Source organism: Sus scrofa, chromosome 6 (genome assembly GCF_054392235.1).
Source record: "Sus scrofa isolate SSC_HxYL_T2T_F1_AM1 chromosome 6, Sscrofa_HxYL_maternal_Yorkshire_Landrace_v2.0, whole genome shotgun sequence".
Taxonomy (NCBI): domain Eukaryota; kingdom Metazoa; phylum Chordata; class Mammalia; order Artiodactyla; family Suidae; genus Sus; species Sus scrofa.
Genome location: NC_139388.1, coordinates 166,106,695 through 166,121,258, shown reverse-complemented (window position 1 = coordinate 166,121,258; position 14,564 = coordinate 166,106,695). Strand labels below are relative to the sequence as shown.

At 46.9% G+C, this 14,564-nt stretch overlaps 1 long non-coding RNA gene across 2 annotated transcripts in view; it reads right to left on the bottom strand.

The window, feature by feature from the left end:
- Positions 1-14,564, bottom strand: part of LOC110261422 (uncharacterized) — a 154,670-nt gene that overhangs the window by 131,873 nt on the left and 8,233 nt on the right. For both annotated transcript variants that reach the window (XR_014808373.1, XR_002345502.2), the window contains exon 2: positions 4,419-4,496. This is a non-coding gene — a long non-coding RNA (uncharacterized LOC110261422). The remainder of the gene's footprint in view (positions 1-4,418; positions 4,497-14,564) is intronic.

Here is a 14,564-nt window from a genome sequence, read left to right as displayed (position 1 = left end):
AATTGAACTTTATATGAATAAGAAATGAACATCTATTATGTTAATTACCATCTATCTATTGACTTTTTAGTTTTATCTGTTATAGCAGCTGGTGGTAAGCAGATACCATGGCCTTGATCATTCCCGGCATGTTTGGGGGCCTCAAAAGAATCTTCCTGTGTCTCTCTGTTCCCTCTGCCTCATCCTCCTGTCCCATCCCATTCACCTTTTTTTTTTTTTTTTTTTTTTTTTGTCTTTTTTTACCTTTTCTAGGGCCACTTCTGCGGCATATGGAGGTTCCCAGGCTAGGGGTCCAATCAGACCTGTACGCCAGAGCCACAGAAACATGGGATCCGAGCCGCATCTGCAACCTACACCACAGCTCACAGCAACGCTGGATCCTTAACCCACTGAGCGAGGCCAGGGATGGAACCCACAACCTCATGGTTCCTAGTCGGATTCGTTAACCACTGAGCCACGATGGGAACTCCCCATTCACTCCCCATTTCAAGTCTAGCTCGTCTCCCCTCCTCCACAGTGACTTCCTCCTTCCCCAGGCCCCCCCACCGCAGGCTCAGTGGGAGAGCCCCCACCTCCGCACCATGGAATAGCTAACATGTATTGATCTCTCACTATGTGCCAGGCTCTGCACCAAGGCTTCATAGTCATTATCTCTTTGAATCCTGGTGACGATGAGAAGGGGATGCAAACATTCTCCCCATTTTGGAGATGAAGCACAGAGGACTAAGTGACCTGCCTGAGGTCACACAGTAAGTGGCAAAGTTAGGATTTCAACTCACAAAGACTGGCTCCAGAGGCCCCACTCTTAACAGTGACACAACACTGCCTCTACATATCCCTTTACTATTCTTACACCCGATAAGAATATCTCCTAGGGTGAGATTTTTTAATGCAAATTAAATATAGTGTGATCCTTTAATTAGAGAGCACAATTTATACCAAGCAGATCCCAGTTGGTTCTGACACAGTGGAGAGGGAGAAACTGCTACAGGGGAGCCAGTGGAGGAGGCGGGTGGGGGCTGGGGTGGCAGTGTCCTGATGTTTCCTTAGATGGGCTTGACCCTTTGTTACTCCAGCAGTGGACAGTCAAGGCAAAGGAAAGTGAGAGACGTCTGCCCCAGGCTGGGGTGAAAGAAAAAGAGAGGCTGTTCCCCTTAAGCAAAAGCATGAGGATGTCTAAGGCTAGATTTGCTCTGTGATGTTCAGGTTTTACAGCCATACACTTAAAGCTGTAAAAGCACCTTTATTGTTGACATTCCTGAAGGAAAAATAACTTTGTTATGGCAAGTCTGAAACTACCTAGCCCTTAACCTCTTTCTCCCCATTGAAGCGATTGTCTCTATAATTCCATTTTTTATAACACAAGATTTCTTAGGAATACAACCTCTGCATCCTAACAGAACACAGCACATGATCAATGTCTGTTGGGATGTCTGTTCCCCAATTGAGCGCCCTGAAGGTGAGACCAGGTCAGCTCCAGTCCTAGAAACTTAGAGGCTGCCACAGAGCTTGGCATGGAGCAGGTGCCCAATGGCTTTTGCACTGCCTCTGCCACCACCCACCATCCCTCCCAAGAACCCACTCTTCCTTTCTCTTCTCTGCCATATCTTTTGGCAAATAAACATCAACAGCTGACCGGAGCCACCCTGGCCTGTCTCCCGCCCATGGCTTGGCTCACTGCAAACCAGTACTGCCCAGGGCCCATATTCATGTGAAATCACAGCACACATCACCACACGCTGCTACAAAACTCTTAGCAGCCCAAGCAGACCTGGGTTCAAACCCAGCCCACTACTCCCCAGATCAAAGATTCGGAGCAAATCATGAGGCCTCTCTAAGCCTCAGTTTCTTCATCTGTGAAATGGAGATAATAAAATACCTAGGGCTCAGGGTTGTTGTTTAGATTAAATGAGATGATGTATAGACCCTGGCATAACACTTAACATATGGGCATCAAATGAATTGTTTGGCACTGTTTCTTCCTCCCAAAAGTCCTGAGACAATTAGAGACGGTCCTGGTGTTAGTTTTCAGTCTGACCATGATGCGGTGGTGATGACGGAGTGGACGATGATGACATAAAATCACTCCCACCAGTAGCCTCGCTCAGTGGGTTAAGGATCCAGCATTGCCATGTGAGCTGTGGTATAGCTCGCAGATGTGGCTTGGATCCTGTGTTCCTATGGCTGTGGTGTAGGCCCGCAGCTACAACTCCGATTTGACCCCTAGCCTAGGAACTTCCGTATGCCGCAGGTGCAGCTATAAAAGGCAAAAAAAAAAAAAGATTTTGAGGAGTAACAAACATGACATGATTGAAATATCAGCACAGACATATTAATGTGGCAGTGTGAGGAGGACGGATTAAAATGCGAAGAAACTGGGCACAGAGAAATCGCAATGAAATGCCACTTTACATGCTTTAGATGGGTGAAAATTAGAGTGTCTGATAACATCAAGTGTTGGGGAAAATATTAATCTGCGGGAATTCTCAGAGGCTACTGGTGGGAGTGTTAATTGCTACAAGCATTTTGGAAAACCATTTGGCATTATTTTATACAGCTGAACACTGGCTTCCGTTCTATGCAGTGTGAACACAGCAATTTCTACAACTCAGCAGTTTCACCCTTAAACCAATATTCCCTAGAGCAGCATTTCTCCGAGTGTGATCCAGGGACCCTGAGACTTTTGAGGGGAACCCATGAGGGCAAAATCATTTTCATAATCTATTTGAAAGACACTATTTGACTTTCTCTCTCTTGTCTCACAAATATACAAAGGAGTTTTTCAGAGGCTGCATGATGTCTGATATCACAACAGACCAGACGCGGAGGCAGATGCCGGAATTTGGTTGTCTTCTATTAAGCCAGACACTAAAGAGATTTATAAAAATTTAAACAATGCCACTCCTCTTACTTAATTTGTCTTAGAAGATATGGCGATTTTTCATTTAAAATACACACTTTATGTTAACAGGTAATAATGAGCTTTTTATTATTTATTAATTTTAAATGAAATATATATTTTTCTGGGGTTTTTGTGGTGGTAGTGGTGGCGGTTTGGTCTTTCTAGGGCTGCACCTGCAGCATGTGGAAGGTCCCCAGGCTAGGGATCGAATCAGACCTGTAGCTGCTGGCCTATGCCTCAGCCATAGCAACGCGGGATCCAAGTCGTGTCCCCGACCTTCACCACAGCTCACGGCAACACCAGATCCTTAACCCACTGAGCAAGGCCAGGGATCGAACCCTCATCCTCATGGATACTATTTGGGTTTGTCATCACTGAGCCACAGCAGGAATGCATATTTTTTTCTGTTTTAATTTCTAATGTAGTAAACATGTACAGCTACAACTCACATAAACAAAAGTTCTTTGGAATCCTGAAACTAAAATGTTTGATAACCACTACCCTAGACAAACTCTTGGATACGCATAGCAGAAACATGAACAAAAATACCTGTAACAGCATTATCTTCGCAAAATATTTGTAATTAAAAAACCAGAGACAATTCAAATGTCCACAAACAGGAGAATGGATAAAATTAGTATGGTATAGTCACACAGTGGAATATTACATAGCATAGAAAATAAGTGAACTATAGCTAAAAACATCCAATAGGATATTTCTAAGATTTATTTTGATTTACATTAAGTAAAAGCAAGGAAGAGCACAGAAGAACATACTTCACAATATCATTCTTATAAAATTCAAAAAAAAACCCCTATAAACTAAACATGTATATTTAAGGACACATACAAATGTGATAACTTCTTTTAAGCAAGAGAAGGATAAATATACAATCCACCCTCTTAGATGGAGGCTGAGGGATGAGATAAAGAGGTAGCACTGACACAATGTTGATAATGTTCTAATTCTTAAAATGGGTGGTGGCTGATTAGTAGTCATTTTATTATGGTGCTTCATAATTATTACGGTATACACTATTTTTGTAGGTATCCAATATAATATTAAAAAATAATGTAAACCCTAGTACCCAGACTGGTTTCTAAATATCTTTTCCCACCAAAAAGAAAGAGAGACAATAGATGAGTAGCATTTTCAACTTGGAACCCTTTCTCACCCCAAGCCCTTGGAGAAATGGCTGATCGCAGGTCTGGGACAAGAAACACACAAAAAGGAGCAGCCCGCCATTCCCCAAAGCGGGAAAGCTGGCAGAGACTACTGAGGTCATAATCAAGAGGACTTGGGAGCCTCGTTGAAGATGTTTCCCCTTAACCACGGATGGGACCATCTGAGCATCAATAAAGATAAAAACTGAAATGGATTGAAACACGCCACATTTGTTTAAATCCATGAGTTCATAATGAGACCAAACCATCTCATTGCTCATCTTCAGATAATGTTAGGGAACCAACTCATCATTTTTAAAATGGAAAATAAATGGAAAGAATCAAGCACTTACCCTGCCTTTCCCGTACGAACTGTACCTCAGGGAATCCAAATAGTTTAGGAAAGGATGTTAGTCTTTATACGAGTCCAGCTGAAGAACAAAGAAAAAAATGACAGTGGAATGGTTATCATTCCCCTTGGGCCTATGAATGCCCAGATAGCTGGCACATCACTTGCCAATGCCTCTCAGGTTATCCCGCTGTGCCTCCAAACTGTCCACGAGCAAACAAAAACACCGCATGTGTCCATTACCCTGAACTTTCATCAAGTATAGAGGGTCCCACCAGAAGGCATTCAGGATTCAGGATTCACCGCCTTTGGCAAGTCCCTGCTTAGGAGTGAGTGGAAGTGATGCTATAATCAGGAACCTCTCCTCAATTCTTGAAGACACTGCAAAATCTGCTACTAAAGGGGAGTTCCCATCATGACTCAGGGGAAACGAATCTGACTAGCATCCATGAGGACGCAGGTTCGATCCCTGGCCTCGCTCAGTGGGTTGAGCATCCAGGTTTGCCATGAGCTCTGGTGTAGGTGAAAGACACAGCTCGGATCCCAAGTTGCTGTGGCTGTGGCGTAGGCTGGCAGCTATAGCTCCAATTCAACCCCTAGCCTGGTAACCTCCATATGCCGTGGGTGCGGCACTAAAAAGACAAAAAACAAAAAAGAAAAAACAAACAAAAAAAAACTTTCAGCCAATTGTAACATAAAGAACTTATTTGGATTCTGAACCAAATAGAATTTAAAAGAAATAAAATTATGAATTAACTCAGGAAATTTGAACCCTAAATGCATGTTTGATGTTATTAAGGAATTTTTGTTATTTTTTTAGGAATGGTAATGGCATTATAGTTATGTATTTTTTCCAATTTTTTATCATGGCAAAATACATAAACATAAAATTTACCATTTTTAACAGTTCAGTGGTATTAAATATATTTGTAACATGGTGCACCGTCACTACCATCCATCTCCACAATTCTCTTCATCTTGTAAACCTGAAACCCTATACCATTAAACAATAACTCCCCATTCTCTGCACCTGCCAGACACTGGCAACCACTATGTCTACCTTCTGTGCCTGTGTGGTTGGCTACTCTAAGTATTTCCTGTAAGTGTCATCATACGGTGTTTGTCTTTTTGTGATTAGCTTGTGTCTATAGTTATATAATTTAATGCATCCTTATATTTGCAGGCATGATATGCTGTCTAGTCTAGGTTTTGCTTTAAAATAATCTCGGGGCATGGAAGGGTGGGGAGAGTGGGCAGGAGTAGGTGAAACAAGACAAGCCATGGGCTGATAATTGTGAAGCTGGCTGACAGGTACACAGGGGTTCATTATTCTCTCCTGTATCATTCTCTATTTTTGTATGAGTCTGGATTTCCCATAATAAAACTTTCTGTAAAGAGCAAAGGCAAAATAAAGATATTTCCGAGCAGTAGCAACGACAGGAGAAAAAGAATCCAGAAGCAGGAGAGAATCACAATGGTTCCCACAGAGGACGGCGACGCCACTGAGAGCAGGAGAAGCCGCTGGGGAGGAGCGGTGACGAGCTGGCTTTGGCACACTTTGAGTTTGAGATGCCACACTCCCTCACTGAGGCATCCAGGCAGAATCAGTGCATCTTGGAAAGATCATTTCTGGGTCATTTAAGAAAAACGTCAAAACGAAACACACAAACAAGTTGCGACACGGCCACGGAGAGCTCCATCCTCTGTGCTTCCCGTCTGGGAAAGCAGTTATTCCTCGCTGCCCCGTGTTTCTTCCTGTCCACAAGCCAGTTCTGCATCTGCGATAAACAGCTTCCCCAATCCCGTGGTGACTCAGAGGTGACGCAGCTTTCGACACCCTGGAAACCATGAGAGAAGGAAGGAAACCCTGACGAGGGGGCAGAAGCGCTTCTCAGAGAAGTGACTTTGCCTCACCTGACAGGGAAACTGAGGCTTAGAGACCTGAAGTAGCCCACCGAGCACAGAGCACCCTCGCAGGAGAGCCACCAGCTCAGGGCTCGGGGAACTGAGAGGGACTGGGACAAGGAAGCAAAAGACAAGCAACATTTTAAACTAGAAACCTATGGCAGCCTCTTTGCACACCAAGCCCTCTGGTCACCTGTGAAAAACCCATAACTCCTAGCAACTCAGAATAATTCAAGTCTACAAGGATGGAGACCTGCTAGACATAAACAGGTCGCCCTACCACCCATGTCTTCCCCTCAGCCCCTGCAAAATGGAGCCCCTTCTTCCAAACTCATACCAAGGAGCCCCCTCCATCCACCCAGGCAGATGCCAAAGGACAAACCCTTATGCCATGTCCCAGTCCCTCACACCTCACAAGGACCCATCCATCCATCCATCCAACATTATTTACTGAGCACCTGCCATGTGCCAGACATTCCCTTATAGCTGACAATGCATCAGTGAACAAAACAGAGAAAAATCCCTGCCTTTGTGGAACTTATATTGTAGTGGAGGGAGACAGAGAATAACCATAACAAGTGAACTATGTGGTGCATTTAAACATACAGAAAAAGAGCAGGGTGGTAGAGACTGGGGTGCTGCTGGGGAGCACTCAGTCTCTGAGGACCATCTCTGCATCCTCACTGCCCTGAACCAGCCCTCCTCTTCGCTCTCCTGGACCACTGTAGCAGCTTCTTCATTGCCCTCTCTGCCCCCACCTTGCCCCTCCATCCTGCAGTCAAGTTCGTCTCGCTCAATCACAGCTCTGATCATGTTGCTCCTTGTGTAAAGCCCTCTTGTACCCCTCGCCGACTGTAAATCCCTCCAGGACCCAGACCTGCACAGCACCCACCTGCTCAGATCCTCACCCACCACACAGCCCTGCCCTCCAACCACACCAAGGAATGTGGGATCCCTGCCCCTTCTGCACGGTGTCAGCCCCACTGGGGCCCAAGCTCTCTACCGGCAACCCTCAGCCCGCTCTCCTCACCCTCCTGGTGAATCCTGCCCCAAGACAACCTGGAAGCTCAGAATCTCCACTATCTGACAAGGCAGCAAAAAACCACAGACTGCAGCCTCTGCCTTACACTGACTGAGCTTCCTAGAAAGAGGCTCTCAAGTGAGGAGTTGTGTACAGAGAGCTTACTGGGGAATCCTCTCTGGAGACACACCTAAAACTGGGCAAAGGGACAAGCCGACCCACAATGAATAGCAACTGACATCTCAGCAGCCCCCACAAGGAGCCCTAAAGCTGGGGTGACCCTCCAGAATCCTCCTAATTGAGGGAAGAGGGCAGGGCCACTACACCCCCTCAGGCCAGTTCCTAGCCCCCAGTGCTCCACTGAGCTGAAGCATATATGAGGATGAGGCAGCTCCTACAGCCGAGGGCAATTTCCATTGAGCCATCAGCAACCAGTACTGCCCAGCAGCTGGAGGATGGCATGTTGACTCTGGAGAGACCTAGGCAAAGCACCCCGGTGTCCACTACCGCCTCTGACAGACCTGAGTTTGAAGCTTGCTTCTGTCCGTTATAGCTGTGTGACCTTTGTGGGTATAATAATAGTCTCTGCCCCTCACTGGATGTTGGGAGTCTTAAACAACAGAGAATGGTCTGGATAAAAATGGCAGCTTGAATTCTAATGCTTATCTTTTCCCCCTCTATATCTATACCCGCTCCCCTTAAAATGACAATAAGGAAAGAAGATATAAACCCGGAGGACAGGAAGAAAGAAGCAGAGTCATAATGGATGAGAAAGTTCAGCAAATTTCCATAAGATTGAAAGGGGGTGAAGGAGTGAATGGTACTTATTTTGCAGCGAGGTGAACCTAAGCTCTCCTGCACCACCACCACTGAATGAGCGTTCTCAGAACAGCCGCCCTGGCCTTCTCTCTACAAACCTTAGAGGCTGAATAACCGTGTGGTAGAGGTTCCTTAGAACACCCATGTATAATATCTCCTCCAGTTAATTCATCTGCTTTCCCAGAAACAATTGCTTAGTCCCAAACCTGTTTATGCCAGTTATACTTGCTTTTGTAATTATGTGATTCAATTTAATATTAATAAACCAATAAAATATGATTGTGAAAAGGGAGTTGTTTTATGAAACTAAGTTGAATGCCTGGGAAAAACTCAGTGAAGGCAGATTGCTATTTTAAAAATGTTCAGATGAGTTACAGACAAGCAATTGTAACAGATTGGGAGGAAATTATATAAATCTAGAAAAAATCTGCGCTCAGATTGTTCCATAAGTTCCTTTAAGTTTAGCTGCACTATAAAGATGCAGACCAAGAAATGGTAGACAAAGCTTTATGCATTGGGATTTGTGCAAGAAAGATGTTATATAGAGTTCCAGTTAACATGCCCATACTCAAAAGGGAATAGGCACTTGTATGTTTTAGGTTAAAATAAAATGTTTGCAATGCATGTTTCATTTTTTAATAATGTCTGGCTTGGAACAATTTTTTGATTAATTAAACTTGCGCTAGTTTCTACTGAGTCAGATAAGACCTCCAGAAGGTGTATCACGGAGAAGAAAGCCAAGTGCCTTGCTGAGCCAGGCAAAGCGCAGGGAGAAGGATGAGATTTTGAGGCCAGAAAGGGCTGAAAACAGGAAGATTTACTAAGACTCTTCCCAGGGGAACAGTCAGACCCCCATAGCCCTCTTCCTTACTCTGTAGAGAATGAGGCTGCAGGCAGTGACCCCCAGACCCATCACTATGTGCCAGGCTAAGAGCTTTACAAACTCAACAAACCATGGGATAATGTTCTTATTATGTCTAATTTAAAGATAGGAAACTGAGACACAGGGAAATTAAATAACTTGTCCAAAGTCATATAGGTAGTAAGTGGCAGAGCTGGGATTCAGACTCAGGTTAGTCTGGCTCTAGATCCCATGCTTTTAACCACATCCATCCCACCCTGCAGAGCAGTCTCAGAGAAAAGAACATCCCTCAGTGATATTTATCTGTCTCCCAACTAAAAGGCCAGGCCCTGCCTGGTCCACCTTAAAGGAGACTGATCCAACTGCCTTCACAGGACATCCAATAATTTCTTGGACCCTTAACCTAATTATCAACAAAAGCCTAGGACCACTAAGCATCAGAGAAAACGCCAGTGTGAAGAGGGATGCACAGCCAGAGAGAGACTATAATAAACTAAACAAAACAGAAAAACTAGAGGAGACAGAGATAAGCCAGGGAACAGGAGGGGAAAACCACTAAGCAATAAACTCAGAGAGATAAATGAAGAGGCTATATCTATGTTTCATGGAGGGGGAGCACAGCAGGGGGAGAACTTGGAACAAATAAAAACTCTTGCAAGTTAAAAATATAATAGCTGAATTTTAAAAATTAAATAGAGGGCTTAAGACATAAATCTAAGGAAATCATCTAGAAAGTAGAACAGAAAAACAAGGATAAGGGAAATATGGGAAAAGAGACCTAAAAGATCAGGTTCAGGATTCAATTCATAGATGTTCCAGAGAGGAAACAGAAAGAGACTATTAAAGAAAAGATGTTGTAATTCCATGGACGGGAAAGACAAATCTTCAGGTTGAAAAGGGCCAACCAAGGACCAGCACAATGAATTGCAAGTCACAACCTGTCACACTCATTATGAAATTCCAGAATTCCAAGGATAAAGAGAAAAATCTTAAAAAAAAAAAGAAAAAAGAGAGAAAGAAGTTATATATAAAAAGGAATCAGAAGGCATGAAGCTTCTGAACAGTTAGTTACTCTAGGTACAGAAGACAATGAAGCAGAGCATGGAAATTCTGAAAGAATAATTTCCAACCCAGAATTCTATGCTTAACTGAGTTATCGATCAAGTACAAGGGTAGAATACAGATTACGTCCACATATATGAACATTTCCCACCCCTGCCCAATTTCTTAGGACTCAGTTGAAGTTTCCCAAAAAGGGAATAAACTGAGGACCAAGAAACAGGGACATGGGGAGAAAGCCTTGGAGAAAGGAGCAACGGCAGCCCCGGAGGCAACGGCCCTGAGAAAAGGAAGCCGACGGCCAATATGGAACATGACAAAGTTTTCGAGGGGGAAGATGTGGGCTGAGAAGTGGAAGGCAGTTCTGAGAGAGCTTTTGGGGAAATGAAAAGCCACATTTCCTTAAAAGAAATGCTAACCACTGAGTTACCTAAAAACTGTGTTCCAGGTATACTGACTGGGGCTGGAACACAGCTAATTCCTCATTTATTCCAACAGGAAGACAACAGATAATGTCCGAAACAGCGGTATAAGCATATTACTTTGAAATATACAGGTAAACATTAGACAGCACAAGTTAAAAGGGCTAAAACGGTTGCTACCTGGGTGCGGGACTGGGAGGATGAGTGTGGCTATTTTTCAATAAAATCCGGCCCAGCCCTCAGATTTCTTAAAGCATTTTCACATGCAATATCTCATCAGCTTCTTCAACAAACTTCCTTGCCAAGACAGGACACGGAGGCCCAGAGAGGGGCAGTGACCTTTCAAGGTCACACAGCAGGTGAAGCCAGACCTCCCTGCGCTTGTTCCTTGTCCCCTTGTCCCCTACCCACACCCCTACACCGAGCTGCAGGAAACCGGCTGAGAGCCAGCAAGAGCGCCGGGTGACTCGCCCCCGCCCCCGAGTCCCAGACCACGTCTCGGAACTACGGCAGCAGTAGCGTGGGCGCGGCCGAACTCAGCCAGCCACTGCCGGTGCGCCGCCCGCTGCGGCCACACTGTCCTTGGGAGGACGCGCGGGCAGCCGCGAACAGTGCGGCAGCGCCCCCTGCCGGATTCCGGGCACTTCGCTCCAACCAGCCCCGCGCTATACTCGGGAAAGGGGATGGGACCCCCCACCACACCCCCTACTACTCCCACACGCGCTGAGCCAACTCTGGACTCGCCGTGGCCGGGGGATGCCGTAATGAAAGAGGCACCCTCTCTAGAATCACAGGATGCATCGGCCGCCTGGACGCCCTCCTTGGAAGGACACTGGGACTAGAGAAGGTGATGACCTGCCTAACGTCGCATAGCACGTCCGTGGTAAAACTGGGACTAGGACCAAGACCTCCTGTGGAATCTTCCAGGGACCCAAACCTCCCGGTTTCTAGAGCAACGTCGCACTGGCCTCCTGGGCTTTGTGGAAGAGCCAGGGACCAACGGAGTTGGAGTCCCTGGGTGACCTTGGATGGGGACGCCCCCCCCCCCCCCCGACACACACACCCATAGTGCCTCGGTGGGCGCATGACCTCCAAGGGTCCTTCCAGTGCCGGGCAGGGCTGGGCTTCGTGCTTGACAGCCGCCGGCTTGAGACTTCAAGAGCGGCCGCGGCTGACCCCTGCTGGCCTAGAGGAGAGTCGCTGGGCCGGGGACGGCGGCGACCCCTACTGACCGCGCCGCTCTTAGGGGGGAAGACCCCGCCTGCCGGGTGGGAGGGCAGGGGAACCTCGCGCTGTGCTCGCCCCGAGAAAACAGGCGGGGGCCTGAGCCGGCACAAGGCGCCTAAACGCCCTTCCGAGCTGCAGGTTTCTGAGGAGGGGAGACCTCGGCAGTGTTCCCACAAAGGAGCCAGGTCTTCAGATTCGTCTTCAATAAGAAAGCATGGTGAGCTGGTTAAGAGCCTTGACTCTAGAGCCCAAACAACTGGATTTGAGTCATGCCTTTGTCCTCTCTCAGCTGTGTGATCTTGGGCAAGTCACCAAAACTCTCTGCGACTGCAAAATGAGGATAATAATACACTTTATGCATGGGAACTCATTTAACCACATTGCAACCCTGTTGTGAAGCAGGTATGATTATTATCCTCATTGAACACTGGGGCACAGAACGGTTAAGAACCTTAACAAAAGTCACACAGGAAATGAGTGGTGGAACTAGGACAGAAAGGCAGGTAATCTAGCTCCAGGATCACAGCTCTTAATTGCCGTACTTACTATACTGGGATGATAATATACGCACATGATAGGATTGTTGTGAGGATTTTACGAAATGATATATGTAAAGTGCTCAGAACGGTACCTGGCAGTAAACCTTAGGTCAGTGTTACTGTGTTTATCCACTGAGCACCTACCATGTGCAAGACACTGTACTAGGCAGTGGATACAGCAGTGAGCAGGCTGACTCCCTGCCCTTGTAAAGCAGCCAGCCCAGAGGAACAGACATTAAACAGGCCTGAGGAACATCCAGGGTGCTCTGAGAGTCAGGATCCCAGGCCCATACATCACCACTGACCCAGGGCTGACTGAGCAAAGTCAAGTGGAGGCAAGAGTTCAGTACAGGGAGGTCCCAGAGTAGGAAAAAAATACCTCAAGCCAGGGCTGAGAAAGGCACTCCGACAGGGTGGCTTCTGGGCTAAGCCTGAGAAGTGAGGTATTTGCAGGGCAGCCATCCTCTTCGTCCTGGATGTCCACCTGGAGGCCCTCAATCCCGCCATCTACAGCTGGAACTCACCTGCAGGTTGGTTTGGATTCTCAAGTTGTCTTGGTTTTAAAAACCACTTCCATAACCCAAGAGAAGTATTTGCTGTGTGAAAGCTGGGGGCCCATCTTGAGGCCTGAGGGAGGGGGAACCCTAAATGGCTCCCTCAGGCTGCAGTCAACGCAACCCCATTAGATGTGGGCAAGAGCCTGGAAACCCCAGCAGGGAGCTCGTTGTGGGAGGGTGATGGGCCACGCTGACTTTCCTGGTTCCTCCCACTGATAGAGAAGCTTGTTCTTTCAAAATGGCCTTGTTGATGCCTCTCGGAGGGCAAAGTGGACACCTGTTCCTCTCTCCAAATGCCAACCAGTTTAACCCGATTGTTTTCCTAGGCTCCTGATTGCAGCCTGAGCCTGTATGAGAAGGAGAAGGTTAATCAGGTCAGGAGTGGTTCTAGGGCTTCAGGCCCCTCTTTGCAAGAACAGGCAGGAGAACTTTTCGAGGGAAGGAAAAGGAGCAAACGTTTGTTGAGTCCTCGTTCATGTCAGGCCCTTAGTAGGTGCTTTACCTCCACAGTTGTTTCATTTGTAATCCTCATAGTAGCCGGGCCAGGTCGAATTTGCTATTCCCTGTTTTCTATGTGATGGAACCAAGACTCCATCAGCAGCGTAACGTTCTCAAGGTCACGGGGCTGCCACGCAGCAAAGGCAAGATTTGAACACAAATCCAGGTGACATTAGAATGGGAATCTTTCCCCCCACCTTCCAACGCGTTCTTAGAGAGGCCCAGGGCAGGGAGGGCCGATGGGGGACAGAAAGGAAGAAAGGCTGGGAGAGGGAGTCTGGCCAGGCCAGCGAAGGCAGGGACATGCCGGTTAGAAGGAGTCAGCATCGTCACCGGGTCTCCATTTCCTCCCCGGGGCCACACAAAATCAGCAAGGCTGGAGCCTCCTGCCTCTGCAGGGTATTTTTAAAACCACCCACGTCTAAAACTCCTCTGTTCCTGTGCTTTAAAGTTCCTCTGAAAAGTTGGAATAAATTTGCCTGTCTTTTCTCCCAGACAAATGCAGAGGAGGAAAACAAAAAGAACACGTATTTTATGAGCGCAAATTTGGGACAGTGACACCTCCAATCATCATTTTACGATACGATGATATACGGTAATTAGGTGTCAGGAGTAATCTATGGCCACAAGAATAGAGTCATCTCTGCAGGGAGGAAAAAAAAAAAAAACAAACCTGCTCTTCCTCCCAGAAGGAAACCTGAGCAGTGGGGAGAGGGAGTGGGCGGGAAAGGCAGCCTGCAGAAGGCAGGGAGGGCACAGCTGCCCGTGGGGCACAGGAGGGAAAGGGGAGGGGTCACCAGCAGGACTGGATTTGAGTCCAGCCTCTTGGCTATGACGCCCTTTTGCAGCCAGGTGATGCTGGGTAAACCTGTTTCCCTCTCCGGAAGGCATTTCCGGGTATGCCAGGGCCTCGGGTCCCCCTGGGTTGATAGGTCCAGGTGGGCATGGGCCCAGAGAAGCAGGACGGACATTTCCAGACGAAGAAGCTGGCCCAGGCAAAGATGTGGAAGAGGGCAGTCTGCCCTGAGGACCCTCTCAAGGGGAAAATTGTTCTTAAGGCTGCGTCATTCGCAGGATTGCCAATTTACTCCTTTGTGAGGTTGACATGCTGGGCTTTTGCCTTTATTTTCTACACAAAAGCAGCACCCAAAGGGCATTTTGTGTCTGATAACTTGGGCTCAATTTGTCTCTTCCACTTCCTCAAGCAAGTCACCACTCAGCCTCAGTTTCCTGATCTATAA